This window comes from Corvus kubaryi, unplaced genomic scaffold, assembly GCF_017639235.1.
Source record: "Corvus kubaryi isolate FWS band 111438036 unplaced genomic scaffold, C.kubaryi_AGA036_p1.0 37028, whole genome shotgun sequence".
Taxonomy (NCBI): Eukaryota; Metazoa; Chordata; class Aves; order Passeriformes; family Corvidae; genus Corvus; species Corvus kubaryi.
In genome coordinates, this window is record NW_024581013.1 from 52,806 (window position 1) to 78,266 (window position 25,461).

The following is a 25,461-nucleotide window of genomic DNA, read 5'->3' on the forward strand; positions in this document are numbered from 1 at the left end:
GCACACAGGCAAATCCTGTGTTTACTTCTGGAATAGGTACTCAGCAGCAGAATGCACAATGGGAGGGAAAGGAAAGGTCACAGCTAGGGCAAATTCCTACTGATTTCTAATGGCATATGCTTCCTTATGCCACAGTTTATAGCGGTTACAGCCAGGTCCCTTGAGAATCCTAACTAGTTATTGTTTTTCTACCTCTCTTGTATGTCTTTGTCCCCTATGAGTCAGGTTAGCTTGAGGGTGCCTTACTCTCCCTTTTCATGAAGACAGATGGTGTATTAGCCAAAGTTTCTTTCTTCCCTAGCAGTTCAGCTACAGGTGTTCAGCCACAGGGGCCAGGGAGGAGCTATAGCTGCAAAAGCTCTGCAGCAGCTGCTTGAAGTGCTCTCAGCATACCTGTGAGCTGGCTCATACTGCTGGGGCAGATACATTCTCTTTTTTTTACCTGAGGCAACTTCGTGCTGCACTTCAGCACAAAGGTGCAGCTCATAGTCAAAGGCATATGTTCACTTTATTACCTTAAGGAACCACGGGACTGCAAATCTTGAATGACTACTGCTGTAGTTTTCTTTCCTATATTTTTCTGGGTAAGGTCCCTCAGCCTTTCATCATAAGAGAGGTAGGTGCTCCAACCCTGTGAGCAGCTCCCTGGCCCTTCTCTGGGCTCACTCCAACAGGACCATGTCCTTTCTGGGAGCATGCTGGGACCTCAGAGCTGGAGGCAGCTCTGCAGGTGGGGTGTCACCAGAGGGGGCAGAGGGGCAGAATCCTCTCCCTCCCCTGCTGCCCACAAAGCTTTGGATGCAGCCTTGGATGCACACTTGGCTTTCTGGGCTGGGAGTGCCCATGGCCGGCTCATGTCCAATTTTTCATCCACCAGTACCCCCAAGTCCTTTCTCTCTGCTCTCAATCCATTCATTCCCTTGCCTGTGTTAATAGTTGTGATTTCCCCAACCCAGGTGCAGGACCTTGGACTTGGTCTTGTTCAACTTCATAAGGTTCACATGGGACCATTCCTCAAGCCTGTCAAGGTCTCCCCAGGTGACATCTCTTCTCTCAAGCAGATCAACTTCATCACTCAGGTTGCTGCCATCTGTCAGCTTGCTGAGAGTGTACTCACTCCTGCTATGTCATTGATAAAGCTATTAAATAGTATTAGTCTCTTGAGAGACACCACTCATTACTGGTTTCCACTTGACTCTCGGGATGTGGCCACCCAGGCACTTCCTTCTCCATCCTACAGTCCATCTATCAAGATCAGTCTCTCCAGTTTAGACGTAAGAACGTTGTGGGGGACTGTACCAAGAGTTTTACAGAAGCCCAGTTAGATGGCATCCATAGGTCTGCCTTGTCCACTGATACAGGCACTCCACTATAGAGGGCTACTATGTTAGTCAGGAGGAAATCTGTTTGAAGACAGATTCTCATAAATTGGATTCAAGAAATGAAGCTTTCTCTCTTTTTATGAAGTGAAAGGTTATTGTGTGTACCACAGATACATTTCAAATTGTCTTTATTTAGACTGTCACACAGCTGAACATTCTTTGATTTAATCCAAACTCCTTAGAATATAAAATTATTATGATTCTCATCCTTCAACTTTTAGGCACTATGCTAGCAAAACTAAAGGTGATTCAATTTACAAAAATGTTACCGAGAAGTATCGTCTTTTAAAAAGCCATAATCAGTGTGATACATCATATGACTCTGTAAAAGATACCATTCATAACAGCTGAATCACACAACCGTTGAACGGTTTGGAAAGGACCTTATAAAGATCGTCCAGTTCCAAATCCCCTATAATGGGACACCTCCCATTAGACCAGGTGGCTCAAAGTCCCATCCAGTCTGGACCTAGCTTTGAACACTTCCAGGGATGTGATGGCCACATCTTCTCTGGGGAACCTGTGCCAGTACCTCAACACCCTCATAGTAAAGAATTTTTTCCATATATTTAACTCTGCCAGTTTTCATAATATTGGTCAAATTTGTATCAGCTTGTATTTAGCTATTTGTGATCATGGTTTGTAGGATACAATTTTATGACACTTGAAACGGATAATCATGATGTGGCAATGACAGAAATTGCAATTAAAAAATTATATTTGAATCCCAGGAAAATGTCATAGCTAAATTAAGCAGAACAAATAATAAAAAAACCTTAAAATGCACAGACACATCTATTCATCAGTATGTACCAGCTTTCCTAAATATGTGTTTAACACTCACAAACACTTGTAGTTTGACAGCTGCTTCTGACAGGCTCTAGTGTGATCCCTATCCAAGGCAATTTCTTTGATAATGAGGGGGCAGAACTTGTCTAGATCACATCAAGGCAGGAAATGAGGATTAGAAAAGAATTTGAAGAATACCTTGCAAAGGATGCTCAAACTGGTAGTAAAAAGGTCTTTACATACATCAAAACAAAGAAGGTAGTTACAAAATTCATGAGATGGGTTAAAAACAAAAGTCTTAACTGAGGGAGGGGGTGGGAGGGAGTTGTCAGGGATGGCAAAGCTAGCACAGAGAAGCTCAAAGACTTGTCTGCCCCAGGCTGCATTTGGAGATGCTGGGGATTCATGACACCACACGTGCCTCCCACTGAGGAGGACAGGATCTATGTCAACTTGAAGTAACTTTACAGGAAATATGAGCCTAAATAGGGAAGTGAAATACAGGCTGTGCAAATATTTCACCTGGAAGTGAAGAAACTCATCCAAACTAGGTGATGTTGAGGTACAAGTGATGAGAGACCTCAGCTACCAAACTGTGGAACTACTGGTTGTGGCATAGAACCCATCCTCATGATTGGGAGGTGGCCACCAAAGCATCACTGCCAACCCCGGCCATGACAGAGCCCAGCTTGAGAGGGAGAGACTGGAGAGGCTGACCTTGTCCGTTGTGAAGCTGAACCACTTGTGGAAAAGCTCACTGAGTGCACGGACAAACAGGGGTTGACAGGGAAGATTGTATCCACGTGTGACCAGTGAAAGGCTGCCCAGAGAGGTTATGGAGTCTCCCTCACTGGAGATACTCCAGAACTGGCTGGACACAATACTGTGCCACTCAGGTGACTCGGCTTGAGCAGGGAGGCTGGACCAGATAAGCCTAGTCTCTTCCAACCTGGCCCATCCCGCGAATCTGTGATCTTTAAAAGGCAAACTGCCCGACTGCCTGCGGGGTGACGGTCTCAAGAGTGACGGTCTCAAGAAACACATCACAAGGGTCCATCCCGTGTTTTCCTTCAGCTTCCACAGTGCCCGTGGGCACTCTGAGCTTTCCGCTGGCATCTCGGCCCTCCTACACCTGAGAGCACCCACCTCTCGGCACGGACCGGTGTTTGCTGTGACCCCTCGGCAGCCTCGGGCTCTCACTGCCCGCCACTCGGACCATGCCACGTCGCCCACCTCCTTTGCCAGGGCAGCGCAGCTGCAGCCTCAGGACACTAACCCCGAGTGACCGGGTGACTGACCGGCCCTCCAGGGTTGACCGACTCTTCGACGGTGACCGACGCTCTGTAGGTGACAGACCCCGGGTGACTGACCCTGAGTGACTGACTCCCCACGGGGTGACGGGCCCTGTGAGGGTGATCAACTCCGGGTGACTGACCCTCCAGGGGTGAGTGACCCTGGATGACCGACCCCCAGTGACCGACGCCTAAGGACCGGTCCCAGGTGCCGGACAACCCCCCAGGCCCCGGCCTGCGGCGGCAGGTGCGCGCTCACGGGGCGGGGCGAGGCGCGCCCCCGCGCGTGCGCGCGGCTGCCGCTGCGGGCCCGGTATCGCCGCGGCCGCGCCTGCGCGCATCCCTCTCCCCTCCCGGGCAAGATGGCGGCCGCGGGGGCATCGATCGGGGGTGGCGAGTGAGGGAAGGGGGTGGACGCGGTCCCGGCGTCGCGGCTGAGGGGAGGCGGCTGCCGGGCAGGGACAGCGGCAGGGGCTGGGGAGGAGGCGGCCGGGGGTTCCCCGGAGCTCCGCGGCAGGGATGAGGAGCAGGGGAGCCGGGGCAGGGAGCCGGTGAGGAGGGAGCGGGGCTGCCCCGTATGCGCGGCTGCCCGCCGCCCCTCACCGCCCCGGGGTCGGGGCGCAGCTCGGCGGCCCGGCGGAGGCGTCGGAGGAGCCGCGGCGGCGCTGGCGGGGGCAGAGGAAGGCTGACAGGTGAGTGCCGGGACCGGGATGAGCCCTCGGGGCGCTGCCCCCGCCCGGTCCAGTGCGTGTCACTCAAAGCCCGTGCAGCCGCTTTGCTTTCCTTTTTTATTATTATTTATTTTGCGGTAGCGCAACGTAATTTGACGCCACTTAGTGGTTTGGCTCTTCAAAATAAGTCTGAAAGCATTCAGGTACTCCATAGCTAGAATACCACTGGAATACGAAAGCTGTGTCTTAGGAAGCGCTGAGCCGCTGTCTCCTGTGAAAATATATTTGAAGGCCTTGACCTACAAAAACTTAGTTAAAAAGCTCTACTATTAAACGAGTCATTTATCTCGAAACTCTGTGTTAGGAGGCTTTGTTTCTTCTGTTACATGCCCTCTGACCTGTAGTGATGAGGGGTGGGTGTGTACAGGTGTCTGTGACCACAGCCTCAGTAATTTTAGCTTTTGCGGCTGTTCACAGCTTCGGAATTGACTGGATATAAAGCAAAGTAGTTCAGATTTATGTAAACATCAGACTTCATTGAGTAAGTGCAGGGAAATGAAGATGCAGGTGTACTAAACTATCTGACTTGTTTGCTGCTGCCTCGTGTGTCCCCCCCAGCTATAAACAATATAATGGTGCTGACCTGTACAGCTGTGAAGACAAGCCTTTTGGTAAGGCTGTCACAGAAACTTCTGACTTTCTGAAAAAAATAAAATGTGGTTCTGCAGAATCTGTTTTCATGTACGTGCTTCTACCAGATAGTGGTTGAACAAGAGGAGATAGTTCTATGTACAGGTGGAGAAGTGCAGGTGTGAAAACTTTGCTTCAGGAGTACTAACAATTTGGTAAATTAAGTTTACGTCAAGAGTTAAGTGAGATTAGGTCATTACTTGAAATGCAGAGAAACTGAACTTTTTCCTCTCCAGGTGCTGTAATACTACATTTTTATGCTGGCTTTGAAAAAAAAATTTATGCCAGATGTGTTCATCCAATCCTAAGCACACAAGAAATATTAAAGTGAACATCATGAGACCATTGTAATGCTTCAGCTTCTTTGATATGTTTTTTTCCTTTAGTTACAGTAAAGACTATTTATAGCATAGCTCTTTCTGTTGACAAAGGCCTTGCAAGTACTTGCTCTCCTCAGATGCCTTAGGGGTCAAAAAAATACAATATTTAGTGAAAAGTGTACATATACTTGGTTGCATAAAGGAGAAAAAAATTGTGGACATCCATATGGTGATACAGGTATTGAATTATTTTTTATTGCTAAGAAATACAATAGGAAACTCTGTTGAGCATAAAACATGTATTACAGCCTGCCTTGTTTTTGCATATTCCCCATGCAATGAAACCCATGCTCAGGTATGTCAAGTGTTGGTACCCAGGCATCTGCTGCACAAAATATTCCCCACGTGACTGACATCACAAATACAGTTTCTTTAGAACATACAACAAATACCATCAACAGTGTGCTGTGCCACTGTGTCCAGTGAGTTTCTGATGCTGTTCTGATTTGTATTAATGCTAAACTAGTAGCTGTTGGCCCTAACAAACACCAGTGTTGTGTATTTACAGTACCTTGTGTATGCTTTATACACAAATAGGAATATTTTATATTTATGTATTTATTTTTCATAAATACTTTTAGGTTATTTCTAGAATCTTTTCTATTTAGATAGGAAGTAAGAGTAAGGCAGTTATAGCTCTCTGTCACTGTATTTAAAACTAAAAAGCTTAGTTAACTGTAAATCTTCCTTAATCCTGTCATAATTAAAAAAAAGAAAATTTTTACTTTGTTCATTTTATCTTGGCTAAACTCTGAAAATTCCTTCTTTCTGCATAAGCAGAATAGGTTGAATTGGTTTTTAATAGTTAACTTTTCTAGTGTGTTTCAAGCAGCTCAGTAACAATAAACAGAATTATTCACCCAGGCATTGGATATATGCTTCTGGAAATATTAACAAGCTATTCTGAAGTATCATGTGTGCATAAAATGCCATGGAGGAAAGCCTGAATGAGCAGGGCCTGTTTAGTCTGGAGAAGAAGAGCCTCAGAATTTTATCAGTGTCTGCAAGTATTTGAAGGGAGGTTGTCAAGAGAATGGAGCCAGACTCTTCTCCGTGGTGCTGACTAATAGGAAAAGAGCAATGGGCAGAAGGTGATTCACAGGAGGTTCCACCAGAATATGAGGAAGATCTTTACTGTGCAGATGTTCACACACTGGGAGAGATTTCCCAGAGAGGCTATGGAGTCTCCCCCACTGGAGATATTCCAGAACCTAGACACAATCCTGAGCAATGTTCTCTGAGATGACCCTGCTTGAGTAGAGGTGGGACCAGATGAGCTACTGTGTCCCTTCTACCTTTACACATCCTGTGAGTGGGAAGTGAAAGCACAGCACTGATTTAGGATAGCGTGCATCTTGTTTCTACTTCTACAACTTCTTAGAAATCGTTTCGTAGCGTTGTACAGTAGAAATCTGTTAATTCTGTGATCTTCTCTCACACTTACCTGAAACTCAGTGTAAAAATCCTTTGGGTTTTTTATTGTGCCTCATTGTTCTGGGAGTTGTCTCAGTACAATTTCGACATTAGATAGCAATATGTGGTCATTTTATATCACATTACTATGTTTTCACAGTGTGGTTTTCTAGCTTATAGGATATTGATGGAATAAGCAATCATTTAATGGGCTGAAATTATGTACGTAATAAGCTTGGTTAATAAAATACAGACTTTTGAATATTTTGGATTTTAATGGAACTATCAATATTATGAACGTTCAAACAAAAAAGTGTAGTAGGATTATTTTATCATCACTGAAGTATATTTGGAAATTTCCATTCTAAGTTTAAAAATGCATGTATTAAACACACTGAATGAATGTATGTGAACTCAGCTGGGAAATAGTTGTAACTGATTTTTAAATGAATCTTCTAATTGTTTGCTGTTCGAGCTCATATTGTTTTCATCATCCATTTTTTACCAGTATTGGCGAAGCAAAACCACTTTTACTTCATAATCATACCTTTGACACCCTTCATACCCAACTTAAAATATTTCAATACCTCACACTTGGGATTTGGTCCTAACCAACTTGAATTATGACTGCAAGTATAACTTTGGTTAAAATAGTGTTAAAAATAACTGTGATGGTTATTTTATAACCATCACAGTAATAGTGTGCTGTTGTAGAATGTGAGTTGTTGCATGATTGCCATTCAGTTTTAGTTGAAAGGTAGCATTGAGTTACATCAGTTGTAGCTGGGTGATAAAGCTACTGGGCAGTGAGCATTTGCTCAGTATTGTACCTCAATTTAACCAGGATGTGTCAGTGAAGGAGAGGGGAGAGGTAGGTGGTTGAAAGAAAGGCTGAAGAACAAGAAAGCTTGTTTGGATTTGGTATCTCCATGTGCTACTGTAACAGTACCTCTGATATTGCTTGCTGGTGATGGTCACTAAGATAGTATATGCTAATTTGAACTGACTGCCAAAGATTAATTGGGTTCATTTGTGTCTTAAAGTAGTAGTTCTTTATTAAATATTAGTCCTCGCTAGTGGAAATAAGAAATTTTGAAAACATTAATGCTTTTTGAGATCAGAGGGAATTCATTTTGCCATTACTTCCACATGGATTTTCAGAAGATAAGACATAAAATTCAGTAGACAAGAATATCTTCTGAATAAGTAAATACAGTTGTGTTAGACGACAAGCAGTTTGATTTCTCTATGGAAATGTTAAATTAAAACATTGAAGTTTAAGTATCAATAGCATTTTGATACAGCTTTCATAAGTGTAGTGTTACTCTTCAGGGGTGCATTTTAACCCCACACTGATAGAATATTAATCTGTAATGGAAGAAGAGACCTATTCATGTAGACTTTATTTTCAAAATAAAAAGAATTTAGGCTGTGTGAAATAGTATAATGATGCCTCTCTTAATTCAGGGATTTTTTTTTTTTCTAAGATATGAACTTTATATTCTTACCCTATAATAGAATTCTGGTAACATAGTCAAACATTACTTAAGACTTAGCTTTTCACATATAGGTTAAATTCTTGAAGTGAAAGTTGCTTATTTTTCTGGAAATCAGATATCAATAAAAAGCTCTTATTTGTGCTGTTAATGGTATGATTGTTGGCTGCTTTAAATAGATTCTGAAAGGTGCTGAGTTTCACAAAGCTGAGTTTGGCTGTTAGTAGACTGGCCTTTTTTTGTAGTAACTGGCATGTGGAGGGAACTGGAAGGAAACTAGGACTTCTCATTGTTGTGTGACAAGGGTGCAAAGAAATCATGAAAGCATAAATTGTGTGAGTTGGCTCTCCCTTTATTAATGGAAAAAGTTTCTCAGGATCACATGAGCTTTTTCTCTTTTCCAAAGCCCCTGCTATGGAGAGTCCACATTGCTGCTGCTCTTCTATTTAAAGAACCTCAGCCAAGAATGTCTTTAGAATTAAACAATATTTTTTCTTATAGAGCATGTTATAAATTCTGATTTAACACATTTTTAACAGAAATTTAGTTGTATTAGTCAAATATGTCTATTTTGTCTCACTGTTCTCTCACTTCAAGTAAAGTAAGTCATAAAGCTCGATATAATACTGGATTGTACTTTGCTATTTCTTGGAGTAAGATTTAAATTTATTTGCTTACTGTAAGTTGAAATCAATGAGAAGTTGATCAATGAGAAACACTTCCCTCGAGCTCCCACTGGCCTTGTTCCGTTTCAGACTGTACTGGAGTTTGTGGGCTGTGGGCTCTGTGTAGGTAGTGAGGTGACTTCTGATTCAGGTCTGCCAACCTGACCTTGGTGCCAGGGCAGGCCAGGGAGCAGATTGTGCTGAATGCCCCATCCTGGGGCACGTGCAGGATTATCAGGGGAATCAGGCCTAGCCAGTGAGGATTTATGAAAGTCAGGTCCAGTTTGACCAGCCTGGTCTTCTGTGACAATGTGACCTGCTTGGTGGATGAGGGAAATGCTGTGGATATTATCTGCCTGGACTCTAGTAAAGCCTTTGGCACTGTCTCCCCCAGCATTCTCCTGGAGAAACTCGCTGCTTGTGGCATGGACAGGTCCAGTGTCACTGGGTGAAAAAACTGTCTGGGCATCTGGACCCAGGGAGTGGCGCTGAATGAGTGGAGGGGTTAGATCCAGCTGGTGGCTGGGTACCAGAGTGGTGTCCCAGGGTCCAGTGTTGGGGCCAGTCCTGTTTAATGGAGTGTTCCTTCAGTCAGTCTGCAGACAACACTAAGTTGGGCAGGAGTGTTGACCTGCCAGAGAGCAGGAAAGATCTGCAGAGGGATCAGAACAGAGAGGATCAGTGGGTGAGGTGAGATTAGGTTGAATAACAAGGAAAATTTCTTCACCAAAAGGGTCATCCAGCATTGGGACAGGGCTGCCAAGGGAAGTAATGGAATATCACAAAGTGGTAAAAAAAATTATAATTTCTAAGTTCCTGGAGGTACTTAAAAGATGTGTAGTTGTGGCACTTATAGACATTATTTAGTGGTGGCTTGGCAGTGTTATTGGTGTTGATGATCTTCAAGGTCTTTTCCAATCTAAATGATTCTTTGATTCTAAAAAAATTATTTGAATGCCTGGGTAAGCATGTCAGGATAGAACTTACAGCTGTCGCTGTATATGCTGAAGTGGATTCCTGCTCCTTATTTTGGTTTGTCTTGGAATGGATGAATTGTTTGGTTTTGGGTTTTGTGTTTTTGTATTATTTTGTAACTGGTTTTGGGAATATGGAAAAGTAAGACTGTGAATAAAAATATAATATAGACTGGTTATATAAATAAGAAATGAGGTTCAAACATAGAGGTGAAAATAAAAAGTACTGTAACATTAAATGTATTCCTGTAACCTCAGTGGAAATTACCCATCAGTGTCTTTGCAAGACTTTTTTCTGTGCAAAAGTTGTGTGACTATCTTCGGTCACAGATGCAATCTGCTCCCTGGCCTCCCTGTTCAGATATAGACGGAATGGATCTGTATCCCATGTTGCTGCTTGTGTTATGCTTGGAGAAACAGAATAAACTTCAAAGAGATAGGAGCAAAGTGTTACTACATCAGAATTACTATAAGGAATTTGTCAAATCTGCCCGCTGTATGTCATGTGGCTTTGTGTTGGAATAATTTCATGGAAATTCCAGTGTGTTATTAAAAACAAAGAAACATGGCATGTAGTGTGCAGAGATTTTTGTTGTGACAAGTGTTTCTTGCTTTTGGGTTTTATAATTAATAGTTTTTTATAAGTAGTTTTGTAATAATTTGTGTCCTTCTCCATTGGGATAGAGTTGTAGATTCTTTTCTGCTCTACAATTCATTAGACAAGACATTGTAAAGATGGTTTTCCTGCTTGCTATGGGTAGCTGTTTCTCAGTGTGCATAGAAAGTTCTTGCTTGAAACTGATCTTTGTTCTCAGAAATTATTCATTTGCCAGGAGAATTTGATGAAAGTAATGCTGCTTTTCATGCCTCTCCTTGGTTTCTCTTAATTACAACACACAACTACAAAAAAGTGTGTGCTGCAGAGAGAGGTAAAATTGAGGTGAGTTTATAACTGGACCTGTATTTCAGTGGTTTTGTTTGCAAGGAGGAGAAGGGGAAGGTTTTGTTATTGCTTGCAGCACAGACCTGAAGATCAAGCTTACACAGTCTCTTAAAAAGCAGTAGTATATGCTATTACAAAAGGACTGCCTGTCAGAATGGCTTTTTTCACAGGTATGTAGGCTCTTTATGCAGGAGGATAATATTTTTTTTCAGAGACAGTATTACTATTTTTTAAAGTACAAACTATTTATATGCTGAACATACGTTTTGGAAAGTCCTGCTACGTAGTTAGCATTAATGAACTTTTCTTAGGCTATGTTTGGGAGCATATGTCGGATGGAATAGGAAAGAAATCTACCATGTTGATACCTACTTAGGGGCACTGGAATTTAGTAGCTTTGAGAATACACTCCTTCAGCTTGTAATTTTTTTAGAAATGTTTTTTGTTTCAGACACAACACTGAAATAAACTCCAACCAGTTTGTTAGGCTAGGAAGTTGATGTTACTCAGTTTGCTGAATGCATGGGGTGCCTCCACCCAATATCCACACCCACTGTCAGAACTTTTCACTATGCATTGTGGCAAACAAAGAAATTAATGTTCATTGTCTATAAATTGGATAATTATCTTCATTAATTAGTATTCCATCTTCTATTGGTTATTGATTTCTTGCTTCTCATCCTAATTACTCCACATTTTCACTCCTTTTATTATCTTTATCCTAGATAGAGAGGGTTTCAATACAATTACTGAATTGTCTTTGTTACTTTCGTGTTTCAGGGTTCTTCAAAATGTCCTTGTGGTCCATAAATTCTGCATTCCTTGTGTCCAGTTTCAGCAATAGATCTCTCTCCCAGGCTTTGTTAACCTGCTCTTAGGTCTGAGATCACTGGAGCATATCAAAGTTGATTGGAGTTGGTTTAACAAAGTTTCAGTAATTTTCCCAAACTGTGTTCCCACAATAGCAGGCTGTGACGAACCTTGCTAAGTGCTGGCTACATTGACAGATGACAGAGCAGAAATATACACTGATTGTGATTAATTAAAACAATAAATTAGAAAAGTTAATTAGAATAATTATTTAGAAAAGTTATTGGGAAAGTTATATCATTAACTAAGCACTATATGGTACAAAACTAAGCATTAGTCATGGATAGGGATCAAATGCTATTGTTTTAAGGTTAAGAGAATTTTCCAACATTTCCCCCCATTGCTACATAGACTCTTTTAAAAAAAAAACAACAACTTTGTTTGGAAACAGACATGGTAACAGGTCTGTTCTGTAATTCCCTAGCTACAGGAAGAGTGTTTTGTGAGGCTTTGGTATAAGAATTTGAGCAGATATGTTCATGTTCTACAAGAAGCAGTCGTGCTACTTGTTATCCTCATAGATGGTCAAGGTTTCTTCTACTAGTGTAATGTAGCAACAGCTTTTATTTTCATTTTACTTTTAATGGAAACATTGAAACATTCCATTATCATTGATAATTGAAACATTTAAAATGCCTCTTTATTAAAAAAACAGTGGAGTAAAAGTTGCCTAATTTCTTTCATCTAGTTTAGTAATGCAATCCATTCCTTGCCTGCTTGAACCATCTGTAAAGAGGTTGTTGGATAGTGCAACATTTTTTGACCGCAGCAGTGTTGACTGTCATTTCAGTCATCAACAGTTACCTCCATTGCTTTTTTAAGTCTGACATCCTTTGGAACAGGCTAAGCAAGTTTCAAACTGTGAAACAAGACATTTCTTTTGGAAATGGAGTGAAGTAATTTGATCAAACAAGCTCTTAATTTTATTAAGTTGTGTATTGTAAGTACAATGTCTGAATAAAAATCCTGAGTTCCTCAGCTGCTCCTCTTGTACACAGGTCATAGTTGTGCTGTCTTTGTAGTTCTAAATTCAGATGCAAGTCTTGCAAAGAACTTCCACTTTGTCTCAAGTTGCTGACATCTTAGTGTCATACTGCTACTGTCCATCTTGGTTAGTGCTGCTCAGATTTCATATGTCTTTTCCATGGTTACTTGTTTCCAAAACACTGTGCTAATATTTGATGTGTTTTGAAAGTACATTTCAAATTATTTTTTGTGTCGCAAAGTCTTTTGGTATCATATTGATCTTGATGGTTGGTCATGTTGGTCTTAACTATTGAAAAAACTTAAGCTTGTTTGTAGGACCAGAAATTTGGCATGCCTTCATTTCTTAGCTTTTTCATGTAATTAAATGGTGAGTTCTAGTGCCCAATGCATTGAAACATTGTCAGAAGGCCATGTATTTATTGTCCTTTAAGGGTCCAAGTGGGTGACCTTTGCACTACTCTTGCCTATTTAGTAAAAAATACTTTTCCCGTAGCTGATGTAGTTCCTGGTTTGAAATTTTAGTATTCTGTAGCAACTTGCTTATTTCAGTGAAAATGCCAGCCATCTAACCATTTTGCTGTTCAGTAAAAGCTTCAAGTACATAAGTAGACACTTAATTTTCATGACAAAGGGAAATCAGCTTTCATTCCAAAAGAAAAGTTTGTACTTTCAGGCCTGCACCAATGCCCTTCCAGTGCCCCTAATGCTTGCCTGAAGGAAAGAGTGTCTCTTACCCTCAAGTTTAGGAATTCTTTGAGTGAAAAATTCCCATTTATGATGTGCAAAGCATAGGTTGTAAAGGGCTAAGTAGCTATGCTTCTTCTACTATAGTAGAAGGGATGCAAGACCAAAGTCATCTTGAACTCCTCAATACTTTCTTTTTTTGGTGGGTTTTGGGTTTTTTGGTTGTGTCTTTTAAAATTCAGATGTGTTGTGGGGGGAGAGATACAGGTATTTCAGTTAGACATTCTTCAAAGAAAAAGCTGTATACACCTTGAATAATGGGATTTCTGGAGTTAAATGCCTGCCTCCTCTCACTGAGATTGTTTGCAATGTCTGTATTTTCTGCTCAGAAGGATCTACATTTAAGATCTCTGCTCTTTCTAATCTGTTTCCCACAGAATTTGCAGTCCAAGGGCTCGAGTAAAGTCTCCTTGATTATTCTGTATTAGTCACAAAAGACTTGGATGTGGAATGAAGTTTGGGTAAAATTGATGGCTGTTGGCAGGTGCTGTACAACAAAAATCATTGCTGTATAGCACCTGCTATAAGTTAGGATCTAGACTAATTTAAAAAAAAAGCTGAAATTATGTTACAATTTACTTGCTTCTGGCATTAAAAGCCTATTTGTCAGCACATGTAGACTAAAAGCTTCAGTGCCAGTAACCCTGATGCTACAATTGTCACGTGTCATTGCTGAGAAGATGGTGTCAGCAGGCAGTGCTGAGATACATGAGATTCCAAGGTTAGCAGAATCCAATATATGACCAAGTATCCTTCCACACAGTTGCTTTTTTAACATAGAACTAAATTGATTTTTTTTTAATAAGACAGTTATTACCGTATTTAGTTATAGACTAAAATATTTGTTTACAGACTTTATAAATACCAGGATTAAAGACAACTGAATACTTCTCAATTTCCTTACATACATGTTTCTTTAATTGTTCTTGGTACCAGTCTTCCTTCTCCCCTGTATTTCAGGGGAATTACTCTATTAAGATTTTGTTCCATGGTATTCAAATTGTTCAACTACAAGCATTTCATTGTATAGGACTCTAATTTTAGTCCAGTCTAGTGGAGTAGTGACTCTGTTTCCACAAAAGCAAGGAATGCATGCAAATGATTTCTAGCATTTGCTCTAGCATTTTTCTATATTGTGTTTTGTTATTTCAGTGAAAACTACAGGTCTAAATTAGAAATATGAGATGAAAAACGGCAGTTGCTATTGTAACTTTTCTTTGGTTCCAAATATAGCATATTTGTTCATATGTATCATTATATATGTTAATGACTTTTTAAAAATCTGGTGTACTGAACATGTCTTGGGGGAGAAATGACAACATAGAATAATAATACTTAATTCACATGTATAAGTGTCTAAATATTGTTCAGAATGAGTTCTAGAATGTTTTAAGAGCAGGGCATAGCTTGGAATCAATGGAATAGTTTTAATTAGGTCAATCTTTTTGCTTTTTTTCCCCTTTTTTTCACTTGAATGTCTCTGACATGTCATGCAGGGTACCAGGAAGCACAAAGCATGCCTGAGTACTAGTTCATACACATATATGGTTATTATATTTTTGTCCTAGAATATCTTTGTTAATTTAACATGTATACACTGTAAATCTATATCCTTGCATTTGGTTGGATTCATTCCACTGTTGTGTTAATCCATGCCAGTTCAAGCAAGTAGCCAGAATATTATGGGGCTTCTTTTTAGTTAATATAAAACTAATGGGATGTTTGAATTGGCATGGTATTAGGTCCCTGACAAAAGGTTTAGACGCCAGTCCAAGTGATGGCTTGCTAATTAAATGTCTAAATGTCATTAAGACCTTGAGAACTAGACTTGATTCATAAAGCTTTTCCCAAAAAAATGTTTCAAGTGCTGGAAGCTGAAAAGAATTAATTGAATGGAGAAAGAGAGCTTGTCTTCCTCTAAAACCAGTGGATTTGTGTATTGCTTTGTTTCCATGAAAGAGTAGTTGTCTGTACATGACTGTCTTTATACTGTTCCAAATCACTCTCTCAATTTTACTTGTGAGCAAGATGTCCAGGTCTTTTTTTTTCACAAGTGAAATAGTGCCCAGAATGATGTCAAGCTACTGAAGAGTCCCTGTGACAGTCTGGTATGCGTGCAGCAAGGAAGATTTGCTGTTGAAACTAGTTGTAATGACAAAGCCTGGTTGTAATTCACTGTTTTTTGATTTTGAAGTCTCAGGTGGTTTAGAATGTTTTAACTTGTTCAGGAAAATGCTGGAAAGATGTGTCTACCTTCAAGGTGCAGGTGCTGGCTGTTTTACTTTTGCTCTCTGCCAGTATATTAACTCTTGTCTTAAAAGTCAACTGCTCCGAATATAGGGAGCTTTGGAATGTACTTATCTGTTACTTCCTTAGCCAGTGTCTACTGTTTTAAAATTTTCTGACTAGTGACATACAAGAGATGGAGTTCTTTAAAATGCCAAGTTTGTGTGGGCAGTTTGCCACCTGGTTCACTGTTTGAAGAGGAATTGTCTATTTTATTCAGTCTGTGTTCCTTTAAGTTTACTGTACCATTTCTGAACATGGATGGGTAGTGCTTTTCATCATTCTTGTCTCTGTTCTGCATTTTCTAAGTTCTAAATATAATTATACTGGCTTCTCTTCTCTAGAAGTTCCATAAGCTTCAGAATTGCTTTATGTTGTGGAAACCTCAAATCCTTTAAAAGACATGACTTTTGTGCTAAAGCAATTCTGCTGCTCATGGCCTGCAGTGCAGAACACTACCAGGCACTTGGACTGGGCAATAAGGCTGTCATGAGCCTCACTACCAGCACTTGCCAGCATTTGCTCTTTGGGAAAGGAAGGGAAAAAAATAGTAAATACGAGAAAAGCAGGAAAAGTATCAGCCAGGTGTAGATTAGAATACCCCTGCTCTTGTAGATCACTTAGTGAAGTCGTGCTGTGACTCCAGACTTTCCTGGAAGTGCTTGGACATGGTGGAGTGGCCGTGTCCTGTCACACTGTGCCACCCTTCTGCATGGTGAGTGCACATCTGGGCACACAGGGGCACTTCTGGTCAAGTCACTCATCCGGACGACTTTAGTCACACGCGTGTGGTAACATGATGAGTAAGTGCCACAACGTGAGTGTTGCACGAAATTCCCAAGTGTCTGGTCACAAGATGGAGCAAAAAAACATCAAGTAAAGCAAAAAAAATAAAGAAGTGAGACTGGAGAACAGCTCATTCATAGTCTCGAATAAGAAAATTTCAATTACTGCCTAGTGTGCTTCTGGAGAAGGACTTTGGTTTTCTGTTCAAGTGACAGAAGGGATTTTGTCAATGGCATGGGATCTCTCCTATTGTTTCTTCCTTGTTAGAACAAGTATTACCTACTGTGAACATTTCTGCCTTTCTTTTGCCACCTGGGGTAATTAGCTTGCAAAATTAACTCCTTCAATGTTGTGGGAAATACTTAAAATTCTTGAGCTCTCAGCTTACCTTAATTTTCAGGCATTAAGTTTCCCTGCAAGACTACTCTATTTGGAATTTTTGTTCATGTAGAAGGAATGTATTGTGTTTGTTTGCCGGAGTTTACTTGGGATTGCTCAGTTTACTTGGGTTTGCCAGGAAAACTTTAAACTTGAATAGTTTGAGTTTTAACATTAAAACATTAAAAATTACTTCTAGCAAGGGATTCAGTACTTGATTAGAAATATATACATTTATAAAAGAGTAATGGATAAATGAAATGCAAATCCATGCTGAGAAGGAATATTTGTGTTAAATATGACTAAGGGCTAGTGTTCTATCTGACTTGCACTGGAAGCTTTTGAAAATACAATCTTTTCATTTAAGGCTGAAGTATTAGGGTTACATGTTAGGAGAAGAAATATTCTTCTAGTACGCTTAGTGATGGAGAGCTTTTATAAGTATTGCTGTGATTAATTAGAATTTTCCCTTCCCGTGTCTGTATGGATTGGAATCTAAGATGCAAAGTACACCAGTCATCCTAGCTTTTTTAATTGTTACATCTTAACCTGAGTGTTTCTACAGAGCTGCAACATTATATACTTCAGTCATGCAAGTCTATCATGGTTCATTTAGTTCACATTTAGTGCATGCAATTTAGGTATTTTGGTTGAGAAGCTGGTGACCTTGGATTAAAGGTGGGAGGAGAAGCTGGCACTGAAATATGTATTCTACCTAGATCAAGGAATTCCTGCCTTCTCAGTTTTTGACAGACTTAAATGTGTTTTTTTTCTGCTCTGTTACTCCATTGATGCTTTATTTGTTCTGGGCTTGGATATCAGTCCTTTTCTTCAGCTGCTTTTTCCCAGTACTTTACTGAAGTGACTTGGGTAGTGGTAAATTTTCAGTAGTAGCTGTCTCAGATGCTGGTTTTGTTACTTTGAAGATGCATGGTGATTTCCAAGATGATGAATGGCCCAAAGAAAGGCCAATTTTGTGTGACTCCTAAAAATATGGATCATAGGGCACTGTTGCTAAATTTGTAGACCTTGGCGCTGGAAGCAACTTGTCTAGAAATATAATGGATATTTCAAATTTGTATTCCTCTTCTACTCTGCAGGTAGATCAATTAAAAAAAGTATTCATGCTGCTTGAATACTGGGCAGAGAAGCTTATGCTTGAATTTTTATCACCTGTTGGCTATTCAGTAAGCTGGACCTTCTTTATTAGGCGAATATATCATATAATAGATTTCTGAGGCTTTTATAAAAACAATTCCCTCTCCAATGAAAGAAAAAAAGGTTTTTCCACCTCGCTAGTGTTACTGAAATTAAGATTTAAAGATGTTATTCATTCAAAACCACAGAAGAAAAATGTAACTCCTAGCACTCACATCAGCAACATATATTTTGAATTGAGGCTGTATATTTTTAACTTCCAATAAACTGACTAAACTGTGTGCCAGAAGAGGAGGGAAAAAAATCAATATGCCACTATCGCCTAGAACCTTGTGTAACAGCAATTCCCTAGGGGACTGAGACCCAAATCATCCAATGACATATTTTTATGGTGAATAAATAAGCTGAAGATAGTAAGAACGCTTCCAAAACAAAAGCTAACTGAAAAATACGACATGACTCATTATTCATAGTGATTAATATGGCAGTGAGCTGAAAAACTGTGTGTTGGCCAGGTGTCTTGGAGGGTTGTGCTACCTGAGAGCACAAGTCCATTCTTGTCCTCATCTTGGTTTTCAGCTGAGATATAGTTAATTTTCTTCCTTCTGCAGGAGTGTTGCCTCCCACATCAGCTCATCTCTGCATACACAGAAATCAATTAATCAGTTAATGGTGAAGTTCTATACTGGTCCTGAGAAATGAGCTGGAGGATTTTCTTTCTTAACCTTGCCAAGCAATCAGCTCAGTCTTGATGGTGTGAGACTTGATTATAATTGTTGCAAAACCAGTATGCACACTGCAAGGAATTAAATTCTTGCAGCATTAACTGAATTGTAAGCTTTCATGTAGTTCAGTCCTGGACCCCAGCACTATTCAGTGTGACCCTTACATTAGAGGCTGTAGAACGGCAAAAGTTGGTAATTTTTGAAATACCTTGTCTCAACTTGTGGGCTCAATTCCTACTGAACTTCTGTAATTTGATTAACCGCAGCAATGTTAGGAAATTCATTTCCAGTTTGTCCAATCTGTGCTGACGGATCTCTTTAAACGTGTGACACTTAAAAATAATTTCAGTATACAGTGATAAAAAACAGCCTACCTTTTGCTAAACCGACTAAGTTGTACTCCTTAAACCACACAGCATAAATCTTCCTTGACAAGCCATTTTTATTTGTGGTCTTTCTTCAAACTCCTTAGCAATTACTTTTATGTACTGAAATGTGGAATTTTTTATATTTTTGAGGATGATATATGTGTCCTCAGATTCCTTGCCAACACTTTATCTTGTAAATTATAGTTTTTCTAGATTGATTTGATGCAGTTGTCCTGTTGTAGCTAAGAGCCTCTATGGCTTGAGCCTAAATTTTAAGTGTTCAAAAAATTGTAATTATGGGGAGAGAACTCACAGCCATGACTTAGCAAGATCCTTGTCTTTCTAGACCTTGTCACAGCCTTTCTTAATGCAGTGTGTTTTAAGAAACTTGTCTCTAGCTGGAACTTTTTAAGTCTTAGCAGACTTGGAGAATGGTCATGGTTAACCTACGTTTTCTGGAAAAGGTCATTGCTTACAGGATTCCACAAAAATTAACTTTCTCTCCTTTTCAATACCATTGGCAAAAAACATGTCGATGACCTTTAGCTAAACAGATGACCTTCAGCTAACTGATTTATTACTACTAAAATGTCAGAATGCTTACAAGAAATCAGCTCTTGCATTAAGAACATCTGGTTCAAACCAAACAAAGGGAGGACTGAAAGGAGGATTGTGCAGAAAAAGGTAAATATCCCACTGATAGAGCTTCCATTTGTCAGAGTGGTGTAGAATTCTGGGATGTGCTCCTGGGCACTATAAAGCTTATATAACCATGTAGCATCCATCTCTTTTAGCAGGGACCTCTGTCAACCACAGTGTAACAAGAAACTGAATCTGACCATCCACTTGCACGTGCAGTCATCCATGTGTCATGTGAGTACTGTGATTTCTTATGGGTGATGCTGAGTATGAAGAAGCAGCAAAATAGGGCTTTATCTTGCAACTCAGGCCGCTGCAGGTGTTCCAAGTGTGTACTCAGTGCAGATCTGCCATCAGACAGATCCAGAATCTGACACTTCCCAAGAAACATGGGAAAATATACCATTTTTTATCTTTCTTTAAACATATTTTTCTAGTCTATGGCCCAAATGGGGAAAAGAGAAAAAGTACGTATTAATGAAAAAAGTCCTCTAGGAATAACTTCTCTTCTGAAAAAAAATCACCAGAGAATCCCTGAGGTATACTAACCAAGGGCTTTTATATTGGAGACGTTCAGCCTTCAATACTGTTAACAGACTACTGAAACAGAATTCCAAATGGGCTAAAAGGTGCAATTACATTTTCAAAAGTGTGGATAAGCCTTTATTTGGCTGGAGGTTTGGAGTGAGCAGGTTGGCACATACCAACACAGCCGTCAGTGGGGTAAACTACACTTGAAAGTCAACTCTTTATCTGATCACTGTGAACTCACTTTCTGTACCTTACAGAAAAATGACAAGATTCCTAGCTCACATCTCTAAAATCTGCTTCCAAATTTCTTTAAAGGTCGAGCCCTTTAGCGGATTGAATAAGCACCATCCATGATGCAAGAAGTGAAAATTACAATATGCAGATACAGTAAACTACCTAAGAAGCCTGAAAGAGCTATAGCAGAGGAAATGAAGTGATATAATGCCAGGATAGTGTGATGTTCTTAATTAGAGGATGAGGAAATCGTAGGTAGTGTGACACAAAGTTGTGTCAGGTGGTGCTTATTATATAGTTGAGATAGAAGAGTGGATGGTGAAATTTATTGGATAACAGTTTTCTAAACAAACTACCTTCATTATTGCTTTTACTGCTTTTAGAGAATGTGACTAATATTGCAGATTGGGCCATGGCTCCACACTAGAGCTAACAGATGTGAGGAAGGAAGCAGTATTTTTTCTTGATTTTTTTTTTTTTTTTTTTAAATTTCAAGCAAGAAAGGTTCGTGCAGATGGAAAAACTTAGTGAGAGGGAAGAAAGTATGAGTGGGAGATGCCCCAGAGAGCAGACTACTTCTGGACAAAAGTAAGGAACTGGCAAACAGTAGAGAGCATTAAATAGTAAAGGATTTAAAGAGCAAATGATGTATTTCTGTGCCTCTGACTTAGTTATGAAATAACTAAACAGCATGCATTTCTCTGCTTTTCTCATTTAGCTTATGTTACATGTCTGTGGGGTAGTTAATTGACCCCTGTGAAAGACAGACCTTGTCATTGCTTGTGGAAAAATCTTCTCAAGTTCAGGAACTGGTAGCACAACTTTCTGGAAAGAAAAAAAAAAAGTGGAATTTAGTACATTAGTAAAAATCTGTTCTAAGTACAGAAAATTCCTGTCTGTTTTTGTAGGACTACTGCCTGTGTTCTGGATGATGCATTGTGAACAATGGCAGAGTTCTTCATTGTTTCTTCATTTGCATGAGAAAGGCAGTCCTTTAGGTTCTTGATCCTCAGGAAACCTTTTTCTGATGACCTTTGTAGTGCTCATAGTTGGAAGTTCCCATAGTTGGGGAAATAATATGCAATATTTCTGAGAGACTTTTGATGGAGAAAGTAGGGCTACAGCTCTTAATGGCCAAAACAGTGATATGATGCCAATGGGAGCAAGTTAGGAGTTTTCTCAAGTGTGTATATACAAACTTTCACTGGTCCTGGTCACATGGTAAGGACAGGCCTCAGAGGAAACCTGGTCTTTGTGTGGTAGTGAGAGATGTGAATGTACCTTGACAGTACTAAAGAAAATAAGAAACAAAGAGCATGTTTAGTTTCATTGGGTTTTTTTCCCATGTAAAGTTGAAAGGCACAAGACAACCTTTGGTTACAGCAGCTGCTAAAATAGGTCATCAAGTCCCATGTTGAGATGAAATTTTTGTCTATGTAAAACAGATGTGAAATGTCTTCAGTTTATTTTGTTAATGAAATCTGTGAAGTACGACCTTTCTAAAAAGTGCAGTCTGATACAACTCAATGCCTAAATCTTGCATTAGAAAGTTCTGAAGGCAAGATCTCAGCAGCACTATTTTTTCACATTTGCAAGTAATGCCAACCGTAGTGCCTGGCACCAGAGAGAGAATTTAGCTCATTATCCAACCACTCCCTGTGCCGGGTCTCTGAGGTAGGTAGTTCTGTGCATGTCCAATGACTAATAATGAAATATCAATCACTTTAAATATATTTAATGGTGAAAAGCTCATAGGGAGAAGAGTACTGCTGCAGTAGGTGAGGTTGCAAAGGTTGAGAGAACTGTCCCATTTATGAGCCAGCTATCTAAAACCAGAAAACCTCTTGCATTTCCTCTTATAATAGTCATGGTTTTATGAAGCAAATAGATACTTTGGGGAATGTACCTTATGTTTTTAAAAATTTACATCTTAATCTATGCAGAGATTCTAATTAGCACTACTTAGTAGTGGGGTATAACAGTTAATGACAATTATATTTGGTCTCAAAATGGATTTTTATAAATGCAATGGGAAACACTTGGTGCATAGGTTGCATCAAAAATTGCATAAAAAATATTGCCAATTCCATTCCTGAACCCAAATTCCCATCTGACTGTTTGAGAATGCTGTGCTGAGTAGACTGCAGCAATCTTGTCCAAAATAATAGAAGTAGTTTGAAACTGAACAGGTATCTTTCAATACTAAAATTTTCTGTCTTTTGGATTTGATAGCTTACATGGATTCATGCAGAGATTTGAGTCTTCTAATAGATTTTAAAGGGTAGGTTTATGTAATATCTTGCAGGTATTGCTAAGCCTGTCTTGGTAGTGGTTTCTTTCAAAGAATGAAAAAGCCATCTTGTTCCATCTGCCAGATAGAAAATAACTAGCCAAAAATAAACTTAGTCTAAAGAAGACTTTTTCATGTACAATTCCTTTCTTTTTTCCTGAGAGCCTGACCTTTTTTTTTTTTTCTCTCTCTCAAACAGTGTTTCACTGGTATCAGTTTTATTAGAAAAATCCTGTACTGCAGACAGAAAACAGTTTTGAGGGAAGATATTCACCTGTTTGGCTGTGTAGCAATGGTTTAACACCACTGGAAGATGCAATATGGGAAGGGTCAAAGCATACTGTTTGTTAAACTGAATTTCACTTATTACTGGATTTTGCTGCAGAAACAAGTGCATGTGACACAGACACAGACCATAAGCAGCCATGTTTATGAAATCATAACAGAATGGGCATTACTATGAATGAGGAGGGGAAAGCTTTTTCCCTCCCACTCAGCTGTCATCTTGGCAGGAATCATTAAAGAATTTTTGCTTCTGCTTGTTCTGCAAATTAATGTGGGACTTCAGGCTGCAGAGCAGTGAATTTGCTCAGGTTGTGACTCCCAGCCTCAGAAAGGATTAACCAGTACCAGGAGTAGCAAGACAGTTTTCACACAGTGAAAACTACAGTTAGTGTTACAAAGTTGCAGGAAATGCAGTATGGTGTGTGTAAATTAATACATTATGTAGCCTTCCATCTTTTAATACAGCTGGTTTGGGTTCTAGAAAATTAACTGTACTTCTCAAAGCTTAGTTTTTCACTTTTAAGTGTGGAATTTAGCTTTAAAGTACATAGTGTTTCAGTTTCTTTGGTTCTCTGGTGTCATCTTTGCACACTTAAAGTAGTCATTCCAGGCTGTGTAGCACTTGCCACTTCTGAACACTTCCAATTCTTCAAGTTCAAAACTATTACTGGAACAACCTGATTTGGTTTTAAGCTACAACTCCTGTTGCAACAACTTGCCAACTGATAATGCAGATGTTGAGCCGTGTCTGTATTTATTTGAATATACATTTACACCAATGTAAATAATTTTAGGATGGAGACAACTTCACAGTAACAACTGGGAGCATTTTGGTTTGCTTTTCTGAGGGATGGAGCAAGGGCGTATATCACTAAGATATCAAGTAAGATGGCTTTAGGTCTAGTGCCTGGCTAGGTTCTAAGCTTCGAACCTGTTAAGAGTACTGTGACAATTTTTTACAGCTGAGGGAGGATGAACTTGGTCGCTGTGAAATGGAATCAAGTGGATCATAAAACACCATAAACCATAGGATGCAAACAATTACTGTAATTAATAGAAGCTTTATAGCAAAAAAATCATAAAGCCTTGGAACACCCTTGACTTTGGTCACTTAACAACCACTTAACTTTGGTTTAAAGTGTTTTACCATAACAGCTGAAGTGACAGTATCTCTGCAGTTAGCCTTAGTGGTGAAGTCGGAGAGGATTTTGTGCAAAACTATCTTGAAGGTAGCAGATGGTATGTCACACATCATTTTGATCATGAAGATGTTTGATAGAAGGTTATCTGGTAAAGAGCATCTTTTCTGAGTATGGACTGTTGCCTTCTCTGACTGGAAAAAGGAGGTATGAGGAAACAGCTGAAATGAAATTAGTAATGAAATTTCATTTCATTAGCTGAAATGAAATTGTGGTACAATTGCTCACATGCATGCACAGGCCTGCAGTGCCTTTGATTTCATCTCATCCCAACAACGAGGTACTACATGTCTGCTTGTCCCATGCAAATAAAGTATTATAGGCAGAATGAAGTATTATTAGCAGGCATATCAGGATATATGTTTTTAATAAGTTATCTATCCTTATGTTCCGTTGTAGAAGCATATAACTCCGTAATTTATGTAACATACCACAGGGAAGGGCGTTGTTTTGCTCTAGGTGAGGAACCATTCTACCTTTTCAGATGTCTTCTATTGTGCCCTATTTTGTTGAGATGGGTTGCACTGTCCATAGATTTATTCTTTAATCATTCTAGGGGATTTAAAAGATTTAATATTGTGCTGTTTCTGCAAAGCTGACTTTTATATCAGAGCTTTTTAGAAGATTCTTATAGTAGCTGTTACACAGATAATTGTTTTTTAAAGTGAAAATATGGACTACAAATACAAACAGCTGAAATATGGCTTAATTTCTGCTGTCTCTTGGATTTCAGTAGTGTGCTTCTGTGAGGTTTTAAATCATCTTCATGAATACGTTGTTACATCCTTGCCCTTGGAGAGAGAGCATTTCTGAAAGGAGATTATAAAATAGTTTCATAAATTGATTTTCTTTCATAAATTCATTTGCCTTTTAGATTTTTTCCAACTGGTACTTATTGTTCTAATTTAACATAGCTTAAATGTATGTATATTTGATTTGTTATTAAGCTACCAACTAGCAGTAACAACTTCATATCTGAAAAGCAGATGAAAACAGCATTTTACTGAACCGCAGAGAAATCTGAGATGCCCTTGAAGGACACGCTTCCTGCTGCCCTTTTAATAAGCAATGTCTCCGTGTATTTCTATGTGAGCTGTAGCAGCTTTAATTCTAGCACACGCAGAACCTCGTTTCATTCTTACACGAACAATGTCAAACGTCCTGTGGGGGGGGGGGGGGGGGCCGAGTGGCCGCGGGGCTGCTTTGCGCAGCGCGGGCTCCATGTCCGGCCGCTCGCCCAGCGCCGGGGCCGCGCCCGGGGCCGCGCGCGGAGCTCCGCCCGGGGC

General features: G+C 39.8%; 1 protein-coding gene across 6 annotated transcripts in view; it reads left to right on the forward strand.

The window, feature by feature from the left end:
- Positions 1-4,003: 4,003 nt before the first annotated feature.
- The window catches only part of APC (APC regulator of WNT signaling pathway), a 95,923-nt gene continuing 74,465 nt past the window's right edge, over positions 4,004-25,461 (forward strand). For 4 of the 6 annotated variants that reach the window (XM_042020607.1, XM_042020612.1, XM_042020613.1 and 1 more), the window contains exons 1-2: positions 19,792-19,870; positions 20,898-20,989. The gene's annotated coding sequence lies outside the window, so the exon portion shown is untranslated. Of the gene's footprint in view, positions 4,156-19,791; positions 19,871-20,897; positions 20,990-25,461 lie in introns of those variants that run through there. The other 2 variants (XM_042020608.1, XM_042020611.1) reach the window with 2 other exon arrangements.